Raw genomic sequence first — 26847 nt, 5'->3', positions numbered from 1 at the left:
CTTTTCTCCTCTTCATTCTCTCTCGCTCTCTCTCTCATTTTTCTCCTCTTCATTCTCTCTCTCTCTCTCTTTCAGGGCATAGGCAGGTCCCATCATGAAGGGAGAGCTAGTGCAGACAGGTAACTCTCATTTCACCGGAGGGTGCAGATACCATTCGAATCTCTCTACAGTCTCTCTCTCTGGTTCTTTGTCTCGCTGTTGTTTAAGGGTTTCAAGTACAATAGAACAAATCAACAGCCTGGATTGTTATGTCTTGATTGCATGATTCACTTCAGAATGGGATGGTTTTATTTTAATTGTTGACAAAGCAGTAATTGAATAACACAACCAAACATTCATCAGTTACAAATGGAATGGTTTGCTATTGTTGCCATATATCTGGATTCAACTCTGTTGAAAAGATACCATCTCTCTGAAATTTGGCCAGCGTAAATGTCAGAGTCAATGTAAACCCTCTTGAATCTATAAGAGCTCCAGTAGTACTAGTACAGCCAATATAGTACAGCACTGTGTATCTACACTGAATGTACAAAACATTAGAGACAGCTTCCTAATATTGAGTTGCACCCCCTTTTGCCCTCAGAACAGCCTCAATTTGTCAGGACATGGACTACAAGGTGTCGAAAGGGATGCTGGCCCACGTTTACTCCAATGCTTCCCATAGTTGGCTGGATATCCTTTGGGTGGTGGACCATTCTTAATACACACGGGAAACTGATGAGTGTGAAAACCCAGCAGTGTTGCAGTTCTTGACACAAACAGTTGAACCTAGCACGTACTACCATACTCCGTTCAGACACTTAAATCTTTTGTCTTGCCCATTCACCCTCTGAATGACACCCATACACAATCCAGCAGGTAGCCTAGTGGTTAGAGCTTTGGGCCAGTAACCAACAGGTTGCTAAATTGAATCCCTGAGTTGACAAGGTAAAAATCTGTTGTTCTGCCCCTGAACAAGGCAGTTAACCCACTGTTCCGAGGCCCTCATTGGGAATAAGAATGTGTTCTTAACTGATTTGCCTAGTTAAATAAAATTTAAGAAATGTCTCGAGGCTTAAAAATCCTTATTTAGCCTGTCTCGTCCCCTTCATTTACACTGATTGAAGTGGATTTAACAAGTGACATAAACAATGGATCATAGCTTTCACCTGGTCAGCCTATGTCATGGAAAGAGCAGGTGTTCTTAATGTTTTGTACACTCAGTGTATATTAAGTGGTATGATGCTGTCTACTGGTAGTAATACGCACTGAAGCCCTACATAAGCCACCGTAATACCCTCTGTATGTCCCCTGCTATCTTTGTTGCGCTCTTAATGACATGAATCTATAGAATATAGATGAAGACCAAGCCATAACCATATATCAAGTTATGAGTGGATACTGTTCCAATTAGGTATTTGTTAAGTTATGAGTGGATACTGATCCCATGAGGTATTTGTTAAGTTATGAGTGGATACTGATCCAATGAGGTATTTGTTAGTAATGAGTGGATACTGTTCCCGTGAGGTATTTGTTAGTAATGAGTAGATACTGATTCCATTAGATATTTGTTAAGTTATGAGTAGATACTGATCCCATGAGGTATTTGTTAAGTTATGAGTGGATACTGATCCAATGAGGTATTTGTTAAGTTATGAGTGGATACTGATCCCATGAGGTATTTGTTAAGTTATGAGTGGATACTGATCCAATGAGGTATTTGTTAAGTTATGAGTAGATACTGATTCCATGAGGTATTTGTTAAGTTATGAGTGGATACTGATCCAATGAGGTATTTGTTAAGTTATGAGTAGATACTGATTCCATGAGGTATTTGTTAAGTTATGAGTGGATACTGTTCCCGTGAGGTATTTGTTAAGTTATGAGTGGATACTGATCCAATGAGGTATTTGTTAAGTTATGAGTGGGTCTGAATACTGTTCCCATGAGGTATATGCAAGCTCCATACAGACAAGCAGCTTGTAAATGTTTAGTATAGGCCTATATTCTGTAAGCTCCCTGCTTGTTGGATGTTTAAGTGTGTGGATGTTTAAACGCACCTTGCAGAGTTTGATGTAATGTATGTACTATTTCACTAGCTCTCTCTCCCCCTCTCTCTTTAGTTCTCTTTTATTTCACTAGCTCTCTCTTCCCCCCTCTCTCTTTAGTTCTCTTTTATTTCACTAGCTCTCTCTCCCCCCTCTCTCTTTAGTTCTCTTTTTATTTCACTAGCTCTCTCTCCCCCCTCTCTCTTTAGTTCTCTTTTTATTTCACCCTCTCTCTCTCCCCCCTCCTCTCTTTAGTTCTCTTTTTATTTCACTAGCTCGTCTCTCTCCCCCTCTCTCTTTAGTTCTCTTTTTATTTCACTAGCTCTCTCTCCCCCCTCTCTCTTTAGTTCTCTTTTCATTTCACTAGCTCCTCTCTCCCCCTCTCTCTTTAGTTCTCTTTTTATTTCACTAGCTCTCTCTCTCCCCCCCCTCTCTCTTTAGTTCTCTTTTATTTCACTAGCTCTCTCTCCCCCCTCTCTCTTTAGTTCTCTTTTTATTTCACTAGCCTCTCTCTCCCCCTCTCTCTTTAGTTCTCTTTTTATTTCACTAGCTCTCTCTCCCCCCTCTCTCTTTAGTTCCTCTTTTATTTCACTAGCTCTCTCTCCCCCCTCTCTCTTTAGTTCTCTTTTTATTTCACTAGCTTCTCTCTCCCCCCTCTCTCTTTAGTTCTCTTTTTATTTCCCTAGCTCTCTCTCCCCCCCTCTCTCTTTAGTTCTCTTTTATTTCACTAGCTCTCTCTCCCCCCTCTCTCTTTAGTTCTCTTTTTATTTCACTAGCTCTCTCCTCCCCCCATCTCCTCTTTAGTTCTCTTTTTATTTCCACTAGCTCTCTCTCACCCCTCTCTCTTTAGTTCTCTTTTATTCATCTAGTTCTCTTTTTATTTCACTAAGCTCTCTCTCCCCCTCTCTCTTTAGTTCTCTTTTATTTCACTAGCCTCTCTCTCTCCCCTCCCCCTCTCTCTTTAGTTCTCTTTTTATTCACTAGCTCTCTCTCCCCCCTCTCTCTTTAGTTTTCTCTTTTTATTTTCATATTCAGACTATCTCTCTCTCACCCCTCCTCTTTAGTTCTCTTTTTATTTCACTAGTCTCTCTCCCCCCTCTCTCTTCAGTTCTTGTTTATTTGCACTAGCTCTCTCTCCCCCATCTCTCTTTAGTTCTCTTTTTATTTCACATAGCTCTCTCCGCCCCCTCTTTCTTTAGTTCTCTTTTTATTTCACTCACTCTCTCTCCCTCCCCCTCTCTCTTTAGTTCTCTTTTATTTCACTAGCTCTCTCTCCCCCTCTCTCTTTAGTTCTCTTTTTATTTCACTAGCTCTCTCTCCCCCCTCTCTCTTTAGTTCTCTTTTTATTTCACTAGCTCTCTCTCCCCCCCCTCTCTCTTTAGTTCTCTTTTTATTTCACTAGCTCTCTCTCCCCCCTCTCTCTTTAGTTCTCTTTTTATTTCACTAGCTCTCTCTCCCCCCTCTCTCTTTAGTTCTCTTTTTATTTCACTAGCTCTCTCTCCCCCCTCTCTCTTTAGTTCTCTTTTTATTTCACTAGCTCTCTCTCCCCCCCTCTCTCTTTAGTTCTCTTTTTATTTCACTAGCTCTCTCTCCCCCCTCTCTCTTTAGTTCTCTTTTTATTTCACTAGCTCTCTCTCCCCCCTCTCTCTTTAGTTCTCTTTTTATTTCACTAGCTCTCTCTCCCCCCCTCTCTCTTTAGTTCTCTTTTTATTTCACTAGCTCTCTCTCCCCCCCTCTCTCTTTAGTTCTCTTTTTTATTTCACTAGCTCTCTCTCCCCCCTCTCTCTTTAGTTCTCTTTTTATTTCACTAGCTCTCTCTCCCCCCTCTCTCTTTAGTTCTCTTTTTATTTCACTAGCTCTCTCTCCCCCCTCTCTCTTTAGTTCTCTTTTTATTTCACTAGCTCTCTCTCCCCCCCTCTCTCTTTAGTTCTCTTTTTATTTCACTAGCTCTCTCTCCCCCCTCTATCTTTAGTTCTCTTTTTATTTCACTAGCTCTCTCTCCCCCCTCTCTCTTTCTGTAACGGTTTTCTTCCGCTGAAGGAGAGGAGGACCAAAATGCTGCGTCGTTGGTGTTAAACAAGAACACTACAAAATACAAAACCGAAACAGTCCTGTCTGGTGCAATGACACAAAGACAGAAGACAACCACCCACAAAGTACCCATAGAATCTGGCTGCCTAAATATGGTTCCCAATCAGAGACAACGATAGACAGCTGCCTCTAATTGAGAACCAATCTAGGCAACCATAGAAATACAAACTACCTAGAAAGGAAACAGCCCCATAAACATACAAAAAACCCTAGACCAGGCAAAACACATAAATCCCCCATATCACACCCTGACCTAACCAAAATAATAAAGAAAACAAAGATAACTAAGGTCAGGGCGTGACAATTTCTCTCTCTTTAGTTCTCTTTTTATTTCACTATCTTTCTCTTTTCCCCCCTCTCTATTTCTCTCTATATTTCTCTTTTTATTTCACTATCTTTCTCTCTCCCCCTCTCTATTTCTCTCTCTTTAGTTCTCCCTCTTTCTCCTGTCTCTCTGTTGGAGTTGAACCTACAATTGCTAGTATTCTGTATTACTGTACAGTTGTTGTAAAGTGTATTGATGTTAAAATGCATGTTAAATATGGCTTGATTTGATGTATGTCTCTCTCTAGGTGTTGAACCTGGTCCAGTCCTATGTGACCCTCCGGGTGCCCCTCCACGTCTCCTATGTGTTCCACTCCCCGGTTGGGGCAGGGGGCTGGCAGCATTTTGACCTGCAATCTGAGCTACGACTCACCTTCGTATACGACACTGCCATCTTGTGGCGGGACGGCATCGGCAGCCCTCCTGAGGCTGAGCTACAAGGCAAGTCTCACATCAAATTAAATATATGCAAAAGTCATTTCAGTATTTACAGAATGAGGCAAAAACAAACAAATACAACACTGTCTGGTGTACTTTGACCACAGATGATATGGTTATGTTATTGCTTCTACAGCAATTAATGAGGATGTGTTAGCTTGGTGTGACAGTGAGAACGATGGGTTACATTCTGCAGGTGCCCTTCACCGCACCTTCCTCAGTGGGATGTGTTAGTTCAGTGTGACAGGGAGACTGACTGGCTATATTCTGTAGGAGCCCTGTACCCCACCAGTATGCGTATCAACGAACAGGGTCGTCTGGTGGTCAACTTCAGAACAGAGGCTCGATTCAGAGGACTATTTGTCATATCACACTCTGGTATGTTCACATTATCTACTCTTTTCATACAGTATATCCACGGCCTTAAACAAGTAGCCCAGGGCCCGTATGTATCAAGTGTCTCAGAGTATGAGTGCTGATCTAGGATCACGTCCCCCCGTCCATGTAATCTTATTCATTTTGATGTAAAAGACAAAACTGATCCTAAGTCAGCACTCCTACTCTGACACGCTTGATACTGTACATATTCCTCTTTAGTTCTGTATTAGCCTTACCTGTGTCTGTATCCAGCTTCCTCTCTGTCGTCCATGGTGATGTGTGCGGACCACCCTGGGGTGACCTTTAACCTCAGCCTGGTGAGGAGCGAGCCCACCTACAACCAGCCCATGCAGCAGTGGACCTTTACATCAGACTTCGCTGTGAGGACAGCATCTTTTCTTCCATCTTTAATACTGGGTTATCAATATATTTCATATCATCTTTATTTCTTTATCTGCTAACTCTGTGTCATAAGGGTAAAGACTTGGGAGTAGCAAATCAAATCGAAAATCAAATCAAATACATTTTTTATTTGTCACATTGGGCCGAATACAACAACAACAACCTTACCGTGAAATGCTTACTTACAAGCCCATTTACAGGATTTCCTTCTTGAGTCGTAGTGTGTTATCGGCACTGGTGTATCTGGTGTAAATAAGTGTCTTATTCCCCTGTCTCCCAGGTGCGTGACTACTCAGGTACCTACACAGTGAAGCTGCTGCCCTGTACCTCTCCTCCCAGTCTGGAGTACTCCCTGCCTCCTGTCTGTAACCCCAGAGAACCTGTCACCTTCGACCTGGACATACGCTTCCAGCAGGTCAGATCACCCTAGGATAACTACACACTTAGGAAAAAAAGGTGCTATTTTAGTACCCTAAAGGGTCCTTCGGCTGTCCCCATAGGAGAACCCTTTGAATAACCATTTTTGGTTGCATGTAGAACCTTCTGTAGAAAGGGTTCTACATGGAACCCAGAAGGGCTCTACCTGGAACCAAAAAGGCTTCCACCTGGAACCAAAAAGGGTTTTCCTACGAGGAGCCAAAGTACCCTTTTGGAACCCTTTTTCTAAGAGTGAGCATCAATATCATATCATTAAAGTGTCTGTGAGATGACAATCTTTGAGTGCACACAGAGATGTACTCTAGTGGGAAACAGGTTGAGGGGTGTTTGTATGATGGTAGCACTGTGATTGGTCTGTGTTCTGATGGTAACTGAATGGTATGTGTTGTCCTATACTAAGATGGTAAAACCTTGTACTGTGTGTGTCCTATCCCAGGTGAGTGACCCGGTTGCGGCTGAGTTCAGTCTGAACACTCAGATGTTGCTGCTGTCTAAGAGAACTTTGTGGCTGTCTGATGGATCCATGGGCTTTGGACAGGAGAGCGACACAGCCTTCTCACAGGGTACTGTAACGCTACAAACAAACACAGCCTTCTCACATGGTACTGTAACGCTACAAACAAACACAGCCTTCTCACAGGGTACTGTAACGCTACAAACAAACACAGCCTCTCACAGGGTACTGTAACGCTACAAACAAACACAGCCTTCTCACATGGTACTGTAACGCTACAAACAAACACAGCCTTCTCACATGGTACTGTAACGCTACAAACAAACACAGCCTCTCACAGGGTACTGTAACGTTACAAACAAACACAGCCTTCTCACATGGTACTGTAACGTTACAAACAAACACAGCCTTCTCACAGGGTACTGTAACGTTACAAACAAACACAGCCTTCTCACATGGTACTGTAACGTTACAAACAAACACAGCCTTCTCACATGGTACTGTAACGCTACAAACAAACACAGCCTTCTCACAGGGTACTGTAACGCTACAAACAAACACAGCCTTCTCACATGGTACTGTAACGCTACAAACAAACACAGCCTTCTCACAGGGTACTGTAACGCTACAAACAAACACAGCCTTCTCACAAGGTACTGTAACACTACAAATAAACACAGCCTTCTCACAGGGTACTGTAACGTTACAAACAAACACAGCCTCTCACAGGGTACTGTAACGTTACAAACAAACACAGCCTTCTCACAGGGTACTGTAACGTTACAAACAAACACAGCCTTCTCACATGGTACTGTAACGTTACAAACAAACACAGCCTTCTCACAGGGTACTGTAACGTTACAAACAAACACAGCCTTCTCACAGGGTACTGTAACGTTACAAACAAACACAGCCTTCTCACAGGGTACTGTAACGCTACAAACAAACACAACCTTCTCACAGGGTACTGTAACGCTACAAACAAACACAGCCTTCTCACAGGGTACTGTAACGTTACAAACAAACACAGCCTTCTCACAGGGTACTGTAACGCTACAAACAAACACAGCCTTCTCACAGGGTACTGTAACGTTACAAACAAACACAGCCTTCTCACATGGTACTGTAACGTTACAAACAAACACAGCCTTCTCACAGGGTACTGTAACGTTACAAACAAACACAGCCTTCTCACAGGGTACTGTAACGCTACAAACAAACACAGCCTTCTCTCATGGTACTGTAACGTTACAAACAAACACAGCCTTCTCACAGGGTACTGTAACGCTACAAATAAACACAGCCTTCTCACAGGGTACTGTAACGTTACAAACAAACACAGCCTTCTCACATGGTACTGTAACGCTACAAACAAACACAGCCTTCTCACAAGGTACTGTAACACTACAAACAAACACAGCCTTCTCACAGGGTACTGTAACGCTACAAACAAACACAGCCTTCTCACAAGGTACTGTAACGTTACAAACAAACACAGCCTTCTCACAGGGTACTGTAACGCTACAAACAAACACAGCCTTCTCACAGGGTACTGTAACGCTACAAACAAACACAGCCTTCTCACAAGGTACTGTAACGTTACAAACAAACACAGCCATCTCACAGGGTACTGTAACGCTACAAACAAACACAGCCTTCTCACAAACAAACACAGCCTTCTCACAAGGTACTGTAACGTTACAAACAAACACAGCCTTCTCACATGGTACTGTAACGTTACAAACAAACACAGCCTTCTCACAGGGTACTGTAACGCTACAAACAAACACAGCCTTCTCACATGGTACTGTAACGTTACAAACAAACACAGCCTTCTCACATGGTACTGTAACGTTACAAACAAACACAGCCTTCTCACAAGGTACTGTAACACTACAAATGAACACAGCCTTCTCACAGGGTACTGTAACGTTACAAACAAACACAGCCTTCTCACATGGTACTGTAACGCTACAAATAAACACAGCCTTCTCACAGGGTACTGTAACGTTACAAACAAACACAGCCTTCTCACATGGTACTGTAACGCTACAAACAAACACAGCCTTCTCACAAGGTACTGTAACACTACAAACAAACACAGCCTTCTCACAGGGTACTGTAACACTACAAACAAACACAGCCTCTCACAGGGTACTGTAACGTTACTAACAAACACAGCCTTCTCACATGGTACTGTAACGTTACAAACAAACACAGCCTCTCACAGGGTACTGTAACGTTACAAACAAACACAGCCTTCTCACAGGGTACTGTAACGTTACAAACAAACACAGCCTTCTCACATGGTACTGTAACGTTACAAACAAACACAGCCTTCTCACAGGGTACTGTAACGTTACAAACAAACACAGCCTTCTCACAGGGTACTGTAACGTTACAAACAAACACAGCCTTCTCACATGGTACTGTAACGCTACAAACAAACACAGCCTTCTCACAAGGTACTGTAACACTACAAACAAACACAGCCTTCTCACAGGGTACTGTAACGCTACAAACAAACACAGCCTTCTCACAAGGTACTGTAACGTTACAAACAAACACAGCCTTCTCACAGGGTACTGTAACGCTACAAACAAACACAGCCTTCTCACAGGGTACTGTAACGCTACAAACAAACACAGCCTTCTCACAAGGTACTGTAACGTTACAAACAAACACAGCCTTCTCACAGGGTACTGTAACGCTACAAACAAACACAGCCTTCTCACAAACAAACACAGCCTTCTCACAAGGTACTGTAACGTTACAAACAAACACAGCCTTCTCACATGGTACTGTAACGTTACAAACAAACACAGCCTTCTCACAGGGTACTGTAACGCTACAAACAAACACAGCCTTCTCACATGGTACTGTAACGTTACAAACAAACACAGCCTTCTCACATGGTACTGTAACGTTACAAACAAACACAGCCTTCTCACAAGGTACTGTAACACTACAAATGAACACAGCCTTCTCACAGGGTACTGTAACGTTACAAACAAACACAGCCTTCTCACATGGTACTGTAACGCTACAAATAAACACAGCCTTCTCACAGGGTACTGTAACGTTACAAACAAACACAGCCTTCTCACATGGTACTGTAACGCTACAAACAAACACAGCCTTCTCACAAGGTACTGTAACACTACAAACAAACACAGCCTTCTCACAGGGTACTGTAACACTACAAACAAACACAGCCTCTCACAGGGTACTGTAACGTTACTAACAAACACAGCCTTCTCACATGGTACTGTAACGTTACAAACAAACACAGCCTCTCACAGGGTACTGTAACGTTACAAACAAACACAGCCTTCTCACAGGGTACTGTAACGTTACAAACAAACACAGCCTTCTCACATGGTACTGTAACGTTACAAACAAACACAGCCTTCTCACAGGGTACTGTAACGTTACAAACAAACACAGCCTTCTCACAGGGTACTGTAACGTTACAAACAAACACAGCCTTCTCACATGGTACTGTAACGCTACAAACAAACACAACCTTCTCACAGGGTACTGTAACGCTACAAACAAACACAGCCTTCTCACAGGGTACTGTAACGTTACAAACAAACACAGCCTTCTCACAGGGTACTGTAACGCTACAAACAAACACAGCCTTCTCACAGGGTACTGTAACGTTACAAACAAACACAGCCTTCTCACATGGTACTGTAACGTTACAAACAAACACAGCCTTCTCACAGGGTACTGTAACGTTACAAACAAACACAGCCTTCTCACAGGGTACTGTAACGCTACAAACAAACACAGCCTTCTCTCATGGTACTGTAACGTTACAAACAAACACAGCCTTCTCACAGGGTACTGTAACGCTACAAATAAACACAGCCTTCTCACAGGGTACTGTAACGTTACAAACAAACACAGCCTTCTCACATGGTACTGTAACGCTACAAACAAACACAGCCTTCTCACAAGGTACTGTAACACTACAAACAAACACAGCCTTCTCACAGGGTACTGTAACGCTACAAACAAACACAGCCTTCTCACAAGGTACTGTAACGTTACAAACAAACACAGCCTTCTCACAGGGTACTGTAACGCTACAAACAAACACAGCCTTCTCACAGGGTACTGTAACGCTACAAACAAACACAGCCTTCTCACAAGGTACTGTAACGTTACAAACAAACACAGCCTTCTCACAGGGTACTGTAACGTTACAAACAAACACAGCCTTCTCACATGGTACTGTAACGCTACAAATGAACACAGCCTTCTCACAGGGTACTGTAACGTTACAAACAAACACAGCCTTCTCACATGGTACTGTAACGCTACAAATAAACACAGCCTTCTCACAGGGTACTGTAACGTTACAAACAAACACAGCCTTCTCACATGGTACTGTAACGCTACAAACAAACACAGCCTTCTCACAAGGTACTGTAACACTACAAACAAACACAGCCTTCTCACAGGGTACTGTAACACTACAAACAAACACAGCCTCTCACAGGGTACTGTAACGTTACTAACAAACACAGCCTTCTCACATGGTACTGTAACGTTACAAACAAACACAGCCTCTCACAGGGTACTGTAACGTTACAAACAAACACAGCCTTCTCACAGGGTACTGTAACGTTACAAACAAACACAGCCTTCTCACATGGTACTGTAACGTTACAAACAAACACAGCCTTCTCACAGGGTACTGTAACGTTACAAACAAACACGGCCTTCTCACAGGGTACTGTAACGTTACAAACAAACACAGCCTTCTCACATGGTACTGTAACGCTACAAACAAACACAACCTTCTCACAGGGTACTGTAACGCTACAAACAAACACAGCCTTCTCACAGGGTACTGTAACGTTACAAACAAACACAGCCTTCTCACAGGGTACTGTAACGCTACAAACAAACACAGCCTTCTCACAGGGTACTGTAACGTTACAAACAAACACAGCCTTCTCACATGGTACTGTAACGTTACAAACAAACACAGCCTTCTCACAGGGTACTGTAACGTTACAAACAAACACAGCCTTCTCACAGGGTACTGTAACGCTACAAACAAACACAGCCTTCTCTCATGGTACTGTAACGTTACAAACAAACACAGCCTTCTCACAGGGTACTGTAACGCTACAAATAAACACAGCCTTCTCACAGGGTACTGTAACGTTACAAACAAACACAGCCTTCTCACATGGTACTGTAACGCTACAAACAAACACAGCCTTCTCACAAGGTACTGTAACACTACAAACAAACACAGCCTTCTCACAGGGTACTGTAACGCTACAAACAAACACAGCCTTCTCACAAGGTACTGTAACGTTACAAACAAACACAGCCTTCTCACAGGGTACTGTAACGCTACAAACAAACACAGCCTTCTCACAGGGTACTGTAACGCTACAAACAAACACAGCCTTCTCACAAGGTACTGTAACGTTACAAACAAACACAGCCTTCTCACAGGGTACTGTAACGCTACAAACAAACACAGCCTTCTCACAGGGTACTGTAACGTTACAAACAAACACAGCCTTCTCACAAACAAACACAGCCTTCTCACAAGGTACTGTAACGTTACAAACAAACACAGCCTTCTCACATGGTACTGTAACGTTACAAACAAACACAGCCTTCTCACAGGGTACTGTAACGTTACAAACAAACACAGCCTTCTCACAGGGTACTGTAACGTTACAAACAAACACAGCCTTCTCACAAACAAACACAGCCTTCTCACAAGGTACTGTAACGTTGCAAACAAACACAGCCTTCTCACATGGTACTGTAACGCTACAAACAAACACAGCCTTCTCACATGGTACTGTAACGCTACAAACAAACACAGCCTTCTCACAAGGTACTGTAACGTTACAAACAAACACAGCCTTCTCACAGGGTACTGTAACGTTACAAACAAACACAGCCTTCTCACAAACAAACACAGCCTTCTCACAAGGTACTGTAACGTTACAAACAAACACAGCCTTCTCACAGGGTACTGTAACGTTACAAACAAACACAGCCTTCTCACAGGGTACTGTAACGTTACAAACAAACACAGCCTTCTCACAGGGTACTGTAACGCTACAAACAAACACAACCTTCTCACAGGGTACTGTAACGCTACAAACAAACACAGCCTTCTCACAGGGTACTGTAACGTTACAAACAAACACAGCCTTCTCACAGGGTACTGTAACGCTACAAACAAACACAGCCTTCTCACAGGGTACTGTAACGTTACAAACAAACACAGCCTTCTCACATGGTACTGTAACGTTACAAACAAACACAGCCTTCTCACAGGGTACTGTAACGTTACAAACAAACACAGCCTTCTCACAGGGTACTGTAACGCTACAAACAAACACAGCCTTCTCTCATGGTACTGTAACGTTACAAACAAACACAGCCTTCTCACAGGGTACTGTAACGCTACAAATAAACACAGCCTTCTCACAGGGTACTGTAACGTTACAAACAAACACAGCCTTCTCACATGGTACTGTAACGCTACAAACAAACACAGCCTTCTCACAAGGTACTGTAACACTACAAACAAACACAGCCTTCTCACAGGGTACTGTAACGCTACAAACAAACACAGCCTTCTCACAAGGTACTGTAACGTTACAAACAAACACAGCCTTCTCACAGGGTACTGTAACGCTACAAACAAACACAGCCTTCTCACAGGGTACTGTAACGCTACAAACAAACACAGCCTTCTCACAAGGTACTGTAACGTTACAAACAAACACAGCCTTCTCACAGGGTACTGTAACGCTACAAACAAACACAGCCTTCTCACAAACAAACACAGCCTTCTCACAAGGTACTGTAACGTTACAAACAAACACAGCCTTCTCACATGGTACTGTAACGTTACAAACAAACACAGCCTTCTCACAGGGTACTGTAACGCTACAAACAAACACAGCCTTCTCACATGGTACTGTAACGTTACAAACAAACACAGCCTTCTCACATGGTACTGTAACGTTACAAACAAACACAGCCTTCTCACAAGGTACTGTAACACTACAAATAAACACAGCCTTCTCACAGGGTACTGTAACGTTACAAACAAACACAGCCTTCTCACATGGTACTGTAACGCTACAAATAAACACAGCCTTCTCACAGGGTACTGTAACGTTACAAACAAACACAGCCTTCTCACATGGTACTGTAACGCTACAAACAAACACAGCCTTCTCACAAGGTACTGTAACACTACAAACAAACACAGCCTTCTCACAGGGTACTGTAACACTACAAACAAACACAGCCTCTCACAGGGTACTGTAACGTTACTAACAAACACAGCCTTCTCACATGGTACTGTAACGTTACAAACAAACACAGCCTCTCACAGGGTACTGTAACGTTACAAACAAACACAGCCTTCTCACAGGGTACTGTAACGTTACAAACAAACACAGCCTTCTCACATGGTACTGTAACGTTACAAACAAACACAGCCTTCTCACAGGGTACTGTAACGTTACAAACAAACACAGCCTTCTCACAGGGTACTGTAACGTTACAAACAAACACAGCCTTCTCACATGGTACTGTAACGCTACAAACAAACACAACCTTCTCACAGGGTACTGTAACGCTACAAACAAACACAGCCTTCTCACAGGGTACTGTAACGTTACAAACAAACACAGCCTTCTCACAGGGTACTGTAACGCTACAAACAAACACAGCCTTCTCACAGGGTACTGTAACGTTACAAACAAACACAGCCTTCTCACATGGTACTGTAACGTTACAAACAAACACAGCCTTCTCACAGGGTACTGTAACGTTACAAACAAACACAGCCTTCTCACAGGGTACTGTAACGCTACAAACAAACACAGCCTTCTCTCATGGTACTGTAACGTTACAAACAAACACAGCCTTCTCACAGGGTACTGTAACGCTACAAATAAACACAGCCTTCTCACAGGGTACTGTAACGTTACAAACAAACACAGCCTTCTCACATGGTACTGTAACGCTACAAACAAACACAGCCTTCTCACAAGGTACTGTAACACTACAAACAAACACAGCCTTCTCACAGGGTACTGTAACGCTACAAACAAACACAGCCTTCTCACAAGGTACTGTAACGTTACAAACAAACACAGCCTTCTCACAGGGTACTGTAACGCTACAAACAAACACAGCCTTCTCACAGGGTACTGTAACGCTACAAACAAACACAGCCTTCTCACAAGGTACTGTAACGTTACAAACAAACACAGCCTTCTCACAGGGTTTTGTAACGCTACAAACAAACACAGCCTTCTCACAGGGTACTGTAACGTTACAAACAAACACAGCCTTCTCACAAACAAACACAGCCTTCTCACAGGGTACTGTAACGTTACAAACAAACACAGCCTTCTCACAGGGTACTGTAACGTTACAAACAAACACAGCCTTCTCACAGGGTACTGTAACGCTACAAACAAACACAACCTTCTCACAGGGTACTGTAACGCTACAAACAAACACAGCCTTCTCACAGGGTACTGTAACGTTACAAACAAACACAGCCTTCTCACAGGGTACTGTAACGCTACAAACAAACACAGCCTTCTCACAGGGTACTGTAACGCTACAAACAAACACAGCCTTCTCTCATGGTACTGTAACGTTACAAACAAACACAGCCTTCTCACAGGGTACTGTAACGCTACAAATAAACACAGCCTTCTCACAGGGTACTGTAACGTTACAAACAAACACAGCCTTCTCACATGGTACTGTAACGCTACAAACAAACACAGCCTTCTCACAAGGTACTGTAACACTACAAACAAACACAGCCTTCTCACAGGGTACTGTAACGCTACAAACAAACACAGCCTTCTCACAAGGTACTGTAACGTTACAAACAAACACAGCCTTCTCACAGGGTACTGTAACGCTACAAACAAACACAGCCTTCTCACAGGGTACTGTAACGCTACAAACAAACACAGCCTTCTCACAAGGTACTGTAACGTTACAAACAAACACAGCCTTCTCACAGGGTACTGTAACGCTACAAACAAACACAGCCTTCTCACAAACAAACACAGCCTTCTCACAAGGTACTGTAACGTTACAAACAAACACAGCCTTCTCACATGGTACTGTAACGTTACAAACAAACACAGCCTTCTCACAGGGTACTGTAACGCTACAAACAAACACAGCCTTCTCACATGGTACTGTAACGTTACAAACAAACACAGCCTTCTCACATGGTACTGTAACGTTACAAACAAACACAGCCTTCTCACAAGGTACTGTAACACTACAAATAAACACAGCCTTCTCACAGGGTACTGTAACGTTACAAACAAACACAGCCTTCTCACATGGTACTGTAACGCTACAAATAAACACAGCCTTCTCACAGGGTACTGTAACGTTACAAACAAACACAGCCTTCTCACATGGTACTGTAACGCTACAAACAAACACAGCCTTCTCACAAGGTACTGTAACACTACAAACAAACACAGCCTTCTCACAGGGTACTGTAACACTACAAACAAACACAGCCTCTCACAGGGTACTGTAACGTTACTAACAAACACAGCCTTCTCACATGGTACTGTAACGTTACAAACAAACACAGCCTCTCACAGGGTACTGTAACGTTACAAACAAACACAGCCTTCTCACAGGGTACTGTAACGTTACAAACAAACACAGCCTTCTCACATGGTACTGTAACGTTACAAACAAACACAGCCTTCTCACAGGGTACTGTAACGTTACAAACAAACACAGCCTTCTCACAGGGTACTGTAACGTTACAAACAAACACAGCCTTCTCACATGGTACTGTAACGCTACAAACAAACACAACCTTCTCACAGGGTACTGTAACGCTACAAACAAACACAGCCTTCTCACAGGGTACTGTAACGTTACAAACAAACACAGCCTTCTCACAGGGTACTGTAACGCTACAAACAAACACAGCCTTCTCACAGGGTACTGTAACGTTACAAACAAACACAGCCTTCTCACATGGTACTGTAACGTTACAAACAAACACAGCCTTCTCACAGGGTACTGTAACGTTACAAACAAACACAGCCTTCTCACAGGGTACTGTAACGCTACAAACAAACACAGCCTTCTCTCATGGTACTGTAACGTTACAAACAAACACAGCCTTCTCACAGGGTACTGTAACGCTACAAATAAACACAGCCTTCTCACAGGGTACTGTAACGTTACAAACAAACACAGCCTTCTCACATGGTACTGTAACGCTACAAACAAACACAGCCTTCTCACAAGGTACTGTAACACTACAAACAAACACAGCCTTCTCACAGGGTACTGTAACGCTACAAACAAACACAGCCTTCTCACAAGGTACTGTAACGTTACAAACAAACACAGCCTTCTCACAGGGTACTGTAACGCTACAAACAAACACAGCCTTCTCACAGGGTACTGTAACGCTACAAACAAACACAGCCTTCTCACAAGGTACTGTAACGTTACAAACAAACACAGCCTTCTCACAGGGTATTGTAACGCTACAAACAAACACAGCCTTCTCACAGGGTACTGTAACGTTACAAACAAACACAGCCTTCTCACAAACAAACACAGCCTTCTCACAAGGTACTGTAACGTTACAAACAAACACAGCCTTCTCACATGGTACTGTAACGTTACAAACAAACACAGCCTTCTCACAGGGTACTGTAACGTTACAAACAAACACAGCCTTCTCACAGGGTACTGTAACGTTACAAACAAACACAGCCTTCTCACAAACAAAAACAGCCTTCTCACAAGGTACTGTAACGTTGCAAACAAACACAGCATTCTCACATGGTACTGTAACGCTACAAACAAACACAGCCTTCTCACAGGGTACTGTAACGCTACAAACAAACACAGCCTTCTCACATGGTACTGTAACGCTACAAACAAACACAGCCTTCTCACAAGGTACTGTAACGTTACAAACAAACACAGCCTTCTCACAGGGTACTGTAACGTTACAAACAAACACAGCCTTCTCACAGGGTACTGTAACGTTACAAACAAACACAGCCTTCTCACAAACAAACACAGCCTTCTCACAAGGTACTGTAACGTTACAAACAAACACAGCCTTCTCACATGGTACTGTAACGTTACAAACAAACACAGCCTTCTCACAAGGGTACTGTAACGCTACAAACAAACACAGCCTCTCACATGGGCATTTATCAATCAATCCCTCACCTTATTGTGGCGGTCAGTGCTGTTTAAGATAAGGAAGGATCGGTCAGTGCTGTTTAAAACTTCTTACGGCTGAAATCCCATTAACGGGATCAATTTGACAACAGCCAGTGAAAGTGCAGTGCGCCAAATTCAAACAACAGAAATCTCATAATTAAAATTCCTTCCAAACATACAGGTATTATACACAATTTTAAAGATAATCTTGTAGTTAATCCCACCACAGTGTCCGATTTCAAAAAGGCCTTACAGCGAAAGGACACCATATGATTATGTTAGGTCAGCACCTAGTCACAGAAAAACACAGCCATTTTTCCAGCCAAAGAGAGGAGTCACAAAAGGCAGAAATAGAGATTAAATTAATCACTCATTTTTGATGATCTTCATAAGATGAGGGAGGATTGGTCAGTGCTGTTTAAGATGAGGGAGGGTCGGTCATCATGAGGTTGCTACAACCTAGCCTATGAAATAAAGTTTACAACGTAGGTGCACAGGTCAAGATAACATTTTATGTAAACAAGGTGAGAGACAGTGACACATTCAATACCGCCTTGCAGACTCTTGCCTGCATCTAGCTGATCTAGTGTGTAATCATTAGTCCAACAGTTGCAAACGAGAGTTTCTTTTGGACAAATTCCGATATGTTTATCCACGTTTCGTTCCGTTTGCTTCCATTTAAGAAATATTTTCAACCAAATCTACCGAATGAATACACACCTGATCACACACAAACACAGTTCACTTTCATAGCACCCACATACAAACAACATAATCACTTTGCTCGTTGTATATATAATTCCTTCTCGCAGTGCCTTCGGAAAGTTTTCAGACCCCTTGACTGTTTCCACATTTTGTTACGTTACAGCCTTGTTCTAAAATTGATCACATTTTTTTTACAAATATATTAAAAACAGAAATACCTTATTTACATAAGTATTCAGACCCTTTGCTATGAGACTCGAAATTGAGCTCAGGTGCATCCTGTTTCCATTGATCATCCTTGAGATGTTTCTACAACTTGATTGGAGTCCACCTGTGGTAAATTCAATTGATTGGACATGATTTGGAAAGGCTCACACCTGTCTATATAAGGTCCCACAGTTGACAGTGCATGTCAGAGCAAAAACCAAGCCATGAGGTTGAAGCAATTGTCCGTATAGCTCCAAGACAGGATTGTGTTGATGCACAGATTTGGGGAAGGGTAGCAAAAACTGCAGCATTGATGGTCCCCAAGAACACAGTGGCCTCCATCATTCTTAAATGGAAGAAGTTTGGAACCACCAATACTCTTCCTAGAGCTGGCCGCCCAGCCAAACTGAGCAATTGGGGGAGAAGGGCCTTGGTCAGGGAGGTGACCAAGAACCTGATGGTCAGTCTGACAGAGCTCAAGAGTTCCTCTGTGGAAATGGGAGAACCTTCCAGAAGGACAACCATCTCTGCAGCAGTCCACCAATCAAGCCTTTATGGTAGAGTGGCCAGACGGAAGCCACTCCTCAGTAAAAGGCACATGACAGCCCACTTGGAGTTTGCCAAAAGGCAACTAAAGACTCTCAGACCATGAGAAACAAGATTCTCTGGTCTGATGAAACCAAGAATGAACTTCTAGAGGAAACCTGGCACCATCCCTACGGTGAGGGCATGGTGGTGGCAGCATCATGCTGTGGGGATGGTTTTCAGCAGCAGAGACTGGGAGACTAGTCAGAATCGAGGCAAAGATGACCGAAGCAAAGTACAGAGAGGACCTTGATGAAAACCTGCCCCAGAGCGCTCAAGACCTGGGGCTAAGGTTCACCTTCCAACAGGACAACGACCCTAAGGTCAGAGCCAAGACAACACAGGAGTGACTTTGGGACAAGTCTCTCAATGTCCTTGCGTGGCCCAGGAAGAGCCTGGACTTGAACCCGATCGAACATCTCTGAAGAGACCTGAAAATAGCTGTGCAGCAACGCTCCCCATCTAACCTGACAGAGCTTGAGAGGATCTGCAAAGAAGAATGGGAGAAACTCGCCAAATACAGGTGTGCCAAGTTTGTAGTGTCATACCCAAGAAGACTCGAGACTGAAATCGCTGCCAAACAAAGTAGTGAGTAAAGGGTCTGAATACTTATGTAAATGTCATATTTTACATTTCTAAAATCCTGTTTTTGCTTTTTCATTATGGGGTATTGTGTGTAGATTGACGAGAAAAAACAAACAATTTAATACATTTTCGAATAAGGCTGTATTCCAACAAAATGTGTAAAAACTCAAGGGGTCTGAATACTTTCCAAAGGCACTGTACTTGCTCTCCTCCTCTCACATTTTCTCCTTGGCTTGTGGACTTCAGGGCACAACATATCAGCTTCCTGTGACCAGGTGAAAAAACCTTTCCAAGCCAAACCTTCATATCATGACTGCTAACCGTTACACACAGCCTACATCGTCACCATGTTAACTAACATCATAGTCAACATACCTACTAGAACTAACGTGATACTAAACCGCTACCTTATATAATGTTACTTACCCTACATTATTCATCTCATATGCATACGTAGATACTGTACTCTATATCATCGACTGCATCCTTATGTAATACATGTATCACTAGCCACTTTAACTATGCCACTTGGTTTACATACTCATCTCATATGTATATACTGTACTCGATATCACCTACTGTATCTTGCCTATGCTGCTCTGTACCATCACTCATTCATATATCCTTATGTACATATTCTTTATCCCCTTACACTGTGTATAAGACAGTAGTTTTTTGGAATTGTTAGTTAGATTACTTGTTCGTTATTACTGCATTGTCGGAACTAGAAGCACAAGCATTTCGCTACACTCGCATTAACATCTGCTAACCATGTGTATGTGACAAATAAAATTTGATTTGATTTGATTTACAATCATCCTGTACAGTGTACAGGCAGCAAGCAGTTTAGCAGTTACACCAGCTGGCAATAAATGAATACAACCAAAAGCGTACCTTGACTTAGAGGCGTTCCGGTGTTGGATAGCCATAGCCATCTAGCTAACATAGCATCCCTCTCTGTTTGAGTCGGCTAAACTAGCTAGCTGCATTTACTAGCTAAGTAAGTAGACATGAAAACGGAGGGAAAAAACACAACAAAATATAGCTATCTCTCTCGTTCCTCCTTCATTTTTTCAGAAATGTATTTGTTCAAAACTGTTCAACTATTGTCTTTCTCTCTCTTTGAGTCAACTACTCACCACATTTTATGCATTGCAGTGCCAGCTAGCTGTAGCTTATTCTTTCAGTACTAGATTAATTATCTGTTACTTTGATTGGGTGGACAACATGTCAGTTCATGATACAATAGTTCTCATAGTTTGGATGACATCTTCTGGAAGTTGTCATAATTACTGTGTACTGTGTGAGCCTCCGAGGTTTTGTATTGAATTCAATGTACCCAGAGGAGGATGGAAACTTGCTGTTCCCTGGCTACAGAATGGTACTACACAATAGGGTGCTTTTGAGACTATTGTAGACCTTCATTGCAAAACAGTGTTTTAATCAATCATTTGGTGGCATGTGAATATATTTAGTATAGTTTTATCTAGAAAGAATAACGTTTTTTAATGTTTCACTATTTTGATTCAATTCACTGAAGAAGATGGTCCTCCCCTTCCTCCTCTGAGGAGCCTCCACTGAAGCCTTACAACCAGCTTCTCACAGCCTTCTCACTTCTCACACACGCCACCTTTTCATGGGTCCTGATCAGAAGTAGTACACTACATAGGGAATAGGTTGCTATTTGGGATGGAGGTAGCCCCATTGACTATCTGATTGATTGATTGAGTTATTACTGTATTAACCCAAACCTGATCTCCTCCCAGGTGACATGATATATGGCAGAGTGATGGTGGACCCTGTCCAGAACCTGGGGGATTCCTTTATCTGTAACATAGAGAAGGTGTTCCTGTGCACCGGCGCGGATGGATACGTGCCCAAATACAACCCCAACAACAATGAGTACGGCTGTCTGGCTGATGCTCCATCGCTGCTTTACAGATTCAAAATCATTGTAAGTACAGTACTGTGCAGGGCCCATCGTGCTCTGGTCAAAAGTAGTGCAATATCTGGGGAATAGCGTGTAATGTGGGATGTAGACAAGGATCTAGTACAGGGTAAATGCACGTACATATCCTAAACACCTTTACCAATACTGGTACAGTGTTTACTAGTGTTTCCCTCTCCTCCTCCAGGATAAGGCCCAGCCAGAGACCCAGGCCAGGTCGTTTGGTAACGTGGGGTTCAGGGCTCTGCTGGCTGTAGACGACCCTCAGGCCCTGGCCCTGGTCAGACAGCCTGGATCTGACGGCTTCAGCATGGACTCTACAGCCCTGTTCCAGGTACGTCTCCCTGACCCCTATGCTACATAACACAGAATAGTGGAGAAGGAACATCCTGGTCTTATTCATATTCCTAACATTCACTTTCACTGCTTTAAAGCTAGAATCCTTAGTTGCTACATCCAGTTTTGGACGTATACATTTATTATATATACCCATTGATTCTTGACGAATATAACTCAAAACATGGTAAAAACTATCATTTTGATATCATGGATGGTCAGCCCTGGGTGGTCAGCCCTGTCAATGAATTTGAGAGTGGTTACATTTCTCCAGGCCCATTCCTCAGCTTTTTACCAAAACAGAGGTGGGGTGTCACTTGTTATTGTTTATATGAATGACTCTATCTTTAATGACCAGGGATTTTTCCTGTCATGATCAGGTAAACTACCCAGCCCTCATGACTAACCCTGTTCCTCTGGTGTCCAGGTGTCAGCAGGGAGAGAGTGGTTCATCCACACCATCTACACCGTCCGCTCCAGAGAGAATGCTAACAGGGGCATCGGGAAGAGAAGTCTGGAGTACCACACACTCACCCAACACAGCAGTTTGGCTGCAGGAGGCCACTCCCTGACCCAACACAGCAGCATGGACAGAGAAACCCAGCATCAAACTATGGCTGCAGGAGGACCGTCCCAGTCCCAGTTTCGCTCCAGGAGGTCAGCAAACAGGGTGCCAGACCTGACAGAGGACATCGGCCTGGACAACAACCGAGGCACCAACATTCTCCATATCGCCCTGGACCTCAGCCGCCAGCACCGCACCAGCCCCGACCGGGAGGTCCTCACTCGGGGAGTGGTGCCCAGGGAGCTGAACCATCCTGAGGAGAGCGAGGACAGCCTGGTCCTGATCATAGGGATCCTGGTGGGCCTCCTCCTCACCATCCTCATCATCATCGTCATAGTGCTAACCGTACGGTCCAGACAGGAGAAGAAGAAGATGGAGGTTCCCACAACAACGTCAAGCTCCACTGAGCCCATGGTGACATCAGGGTTCACTTGCGGTGGCTTGGACAGCTCAGAAGTCTGACGGACAGACAAACAAACGGACTTCCTTCGACATGACCACTGAGACAGAAAGACCGATGGACGGATATTCTCCACAGAAAAAAAAACACTGACAGATGATTTTTTATTTTTTTTTTATTTTTTTTGCAAGTGCCTCATCATTTTTACATTTGGATATAAAGAGAGGGAGGGGACAACTGAAACAACACAGTCGGCAATGAGAGCTTTGGTTCCGTACAAAAACCTACTTGAAATCCTGCAGTCCTTCTGCTCTGCTGTAGGGGAGACCATAGAGGTTAAACAATCTCTCTCTATGGGGAGACTGCCCCATCTAGGGCAGTACCTGTAACCTGTTCTGTTCAAGGCACTTGCCAGCATTCATTATTGCTTTGTTTTATGATGTTACACTTGATCCCAAAAATGTTTATGATTTGTCCAAAGGTGCTAAAGCAGCAGATGCCTCTGTCCTGTAGGATGGATGGTGGTCCTGTGAGTTGGTAGAAGGACATGTAGCAGGGCTATTCAACTCCAGGCCTGTAGGGCAGAATAACTGCTGATGGTCTTTTCTACCTGGTAGTTGATTGATTGATTGTCACTGATTGGCAGTAGAGTTCCATGATGTAATCAGTTTCTGGTTAGAATGAAAGAATGATAACCAGAAGTGTTTCAGCCTTCCAGGCCCAGAGTTGAATACCGGTAAGTGTTTCAGCCTTCCAGGCCCATAGTTGAATACCAGTATTCCTGGTATTCAGTATTCAATATGATTGCAAAGTTGTCATAGAACTGTCATAGTTGTTAAAGTGTATATTTGTTTTCCCGTGTCAAGCCACTGTCAATAATCTGCTAACACTGGGAATATGTACTACTGTAATGTTCTACTGTAGCTCTCTGTCAAACCTGGGTTCAAACATTATTTTAAATCTTTCAAGTATATTAGCTTTAGCCTGCTTTTTATATTGGTTCCACTGCAACAGGCAAGCTCAATTGATCACAGCTTAAGTATTTTACATGATTTAAAATAGTATTTGAACACAGGTCTGCTCTCTATACTGTAGTATGGAGGCTGATTCATGTTGAAGTTCAACAGGTGCCTAAGAATCCACTGGATGTTATACTGTAGTGAGTGTCCCAAATGGTACCCTATTCCCTATTTTGCACTATCGGTAGTGCACTATATAGGGAATAGGGTGTAATTTGGGATGAATACTTAGATTTTCTCTATTACATGGTTATTCTATTTGTTTTTGTTTGTATTAATGGTTATCTATCATTTGTGCCTGCTTCTGATTTTGTATTTTCTTTAAAATAATTGCTTAAACTTGTATAATAATGTGTAATGCAGATTTGGGGGAAAATGTGTCTAATCTACTGTAGCTAATTCAGACTCAGTTACATGTTTTTCTATCCTAACAGAGTTCCAAGTTGATCACAATTTTGGGGGGGATAATTGTTCTCTCGATAGTCCCAAAATCATGGTTGTAGTGACTTTCTATAGCTCTATACCAAATGGCATCCTATTCCCTATTTAGTGCACTACTTTTGATCAGAGGTACCATATAGGGAATAGGGTGCCATTTTGGCCATATCCTATATCAGTGTGGTCCTGTATTTGAATACATACAGTACTGAATTGAATCTAATGAGAAAAGGTATATCCTGTAGGGGAGAGTGGGTAAGTTGAGCCATTTTTTACGTTCAGCATCACTCCATCAATGGAAATCTAGTATTCTTTCTAACAAAGATATCTACATATATTTCAGGATGTTGTGTATCCATGAAAATAATCAGAATTCATGTAAACATTACAGTTTTGAAAACATAGCTTGTCCAAAGAAAGTGATATCTTGGCACGACTTACCCCTACACATTTCTGTACTGAATGAAATATTACCAGTACCTTTCTAAAACCATGTCTATCTTTACTTTCCAAACACAATTCATCACAATCACTTTTGTGTATTTTAATCCCTCATATCCCAGCCTTTCATTATACCTGGGAAGAAAACATTTACTAAACTTACCACAAGGCCAGCAGTTTGACTATATTAGCCCACATAGCTACAAGGATGCACATTCATGCTAGGTTTAGGACCTCATATTGTAGCTTATAGACCCCAACTGATGTATAGAACAATGATACGACTACCTATTTTGGTTTAGATACAAGCATCATGAAACCTCTTACACAATAAATTCATTTGACTTGGTGAAAATCTGTTTTTTGGAACATACTTGCTTCCTTCACAGACTCCATGAAATGATGACCTCTTCCTAAATATTTGGTCAAATTATTAATTTTGTGTATGGTTTCCTAGAGACAAGAGTGGCTCAACTTACCCCTTTGACTCAACTTACCCCACTCTCCACTAGTGAGTTGATTTTAAAGACAGCTGGTCTGCAATGTACAGTTTATAGCAGCTCTAGATGGATCCACTAGGCACAGACTCATCATATAGTGAGTAGCTTATTCCCTAAATAGGGAGTAGGGTGCCATTCTGGACTAACTCTGTTTCTCTACAGGGCTATGAAGTGACTGATCTGTACCAAATGTTCTCCAAAGGTTTTACATTTATATTTAGTATCTTACTTTAAAAACATTCATAATGGTCCATGAATATGTCTGCATCCCAAATGGCACCCTATTCCCTTTTATAGTTCACTACTTTTATAGTAGTGCGCGATATCGAGAAATGGGTGGCATTTGGGTCTCCGACCAGAAGGGGAAACCAACTATGATCTACTACAATCTAAATCATGGCTGTTAGAGAGATTAAATGTTTATACATTACAGAAGTATTTATTTGATCACATAAATATCCATAGGGATTGCCAATAATAAAGATCTAATATTTGTTTCCCTCTGGAGATAAGTTTCTAATCAGCCACAAACCACATAAAATATGTTTCAGACATGGTTGCCACTTTTGCAATGTAATGATGCATAAAGAAAAGGTATAAGACCTGGTATAGACCATCACCTTGTCAATAGATGCCCCAGTCATAATACTAAGATAACATACAATGACCTCCATACTGTATCTATAGATAGTGACTTCATATACCCACTACTTTATAAACTTCCGATTTCTATATTGTTTGCTGTTTAATTTTTGAAAACATAAATGCTATGCAACTTACAATATCATACCACTAAAGTAGAATCCCAATATTTCTTTATTTTTGAATATGATTATTTTTGCTGATTTTTACATTTTGTCACTGTACCACCAATAGCTCTTATATCATGTTATTAACACCACCATTATGATTTCAGGATTTTGTTGAATGCATCTAATGCCTGTGTGAGTGTATACACATGTATGTAATATATGTACTGCAAATAAATATGCCGTTTGGATGTTTTGGGAATTATCAATGTTAAATGCATATGTGCTGTAAGTATTTGTAACATAGACCTAAAGCACAAAGTGGTCTGCAAATAAAGTTTTTTCAAGGAAATCAGACTGCTGTCTTGTTTGAAAAGCAGATGTTGTGTATGTATTTGGTCTGTTTGGAAAAGGCTACTTCCCAAATGGCACCTTATATCCTACATAGTGCGATACTTTTGACCAGAGCCCCTATATATCGCACTACTTCAGACCAGGGCCCATAGGGCTCTGATCAAAAGTAGTGCACTATTTAGGGAATAGGAATCCATT

The 26847-nt window shown here is 42.3% G+C and overlaps 1 pseudogene; it reads left to right on the top strand.

The window, feature by feature from the left end:
• The window catches only part of LOC109909103 (FRAS1-related extracellular matrix protein 2-like), a 107690-nt pseudogene extending 81043 nt beyond the window's left edge, over positions 1 to 26647 (top strand).
• The last annotated feature ends 200 nt before the right edge of the window (positions 26648 to 26847 follow it).

This window comes from Oncorhynchus kisutch, linkage group LG18 (assembly GCF_002021735.2).
Source record: "Oncorhynchus kisutch isolate 150728-3 linkage group LG18, Okis_V2, whole genome shotgun sequence".
Classification (NCBI taxonomy): Eukaryota; Metazoa; Chordata; class Actinopteri; order Salmoniformes; family Salmonidae; genus Oncorhynchus; species Oncorhynchus kisutch.
The sequence above is the reverse complement of the archived record's forward strand: the minus strand, read 5'-3'. Positions and strand labels throughout refer to the sequence as shown.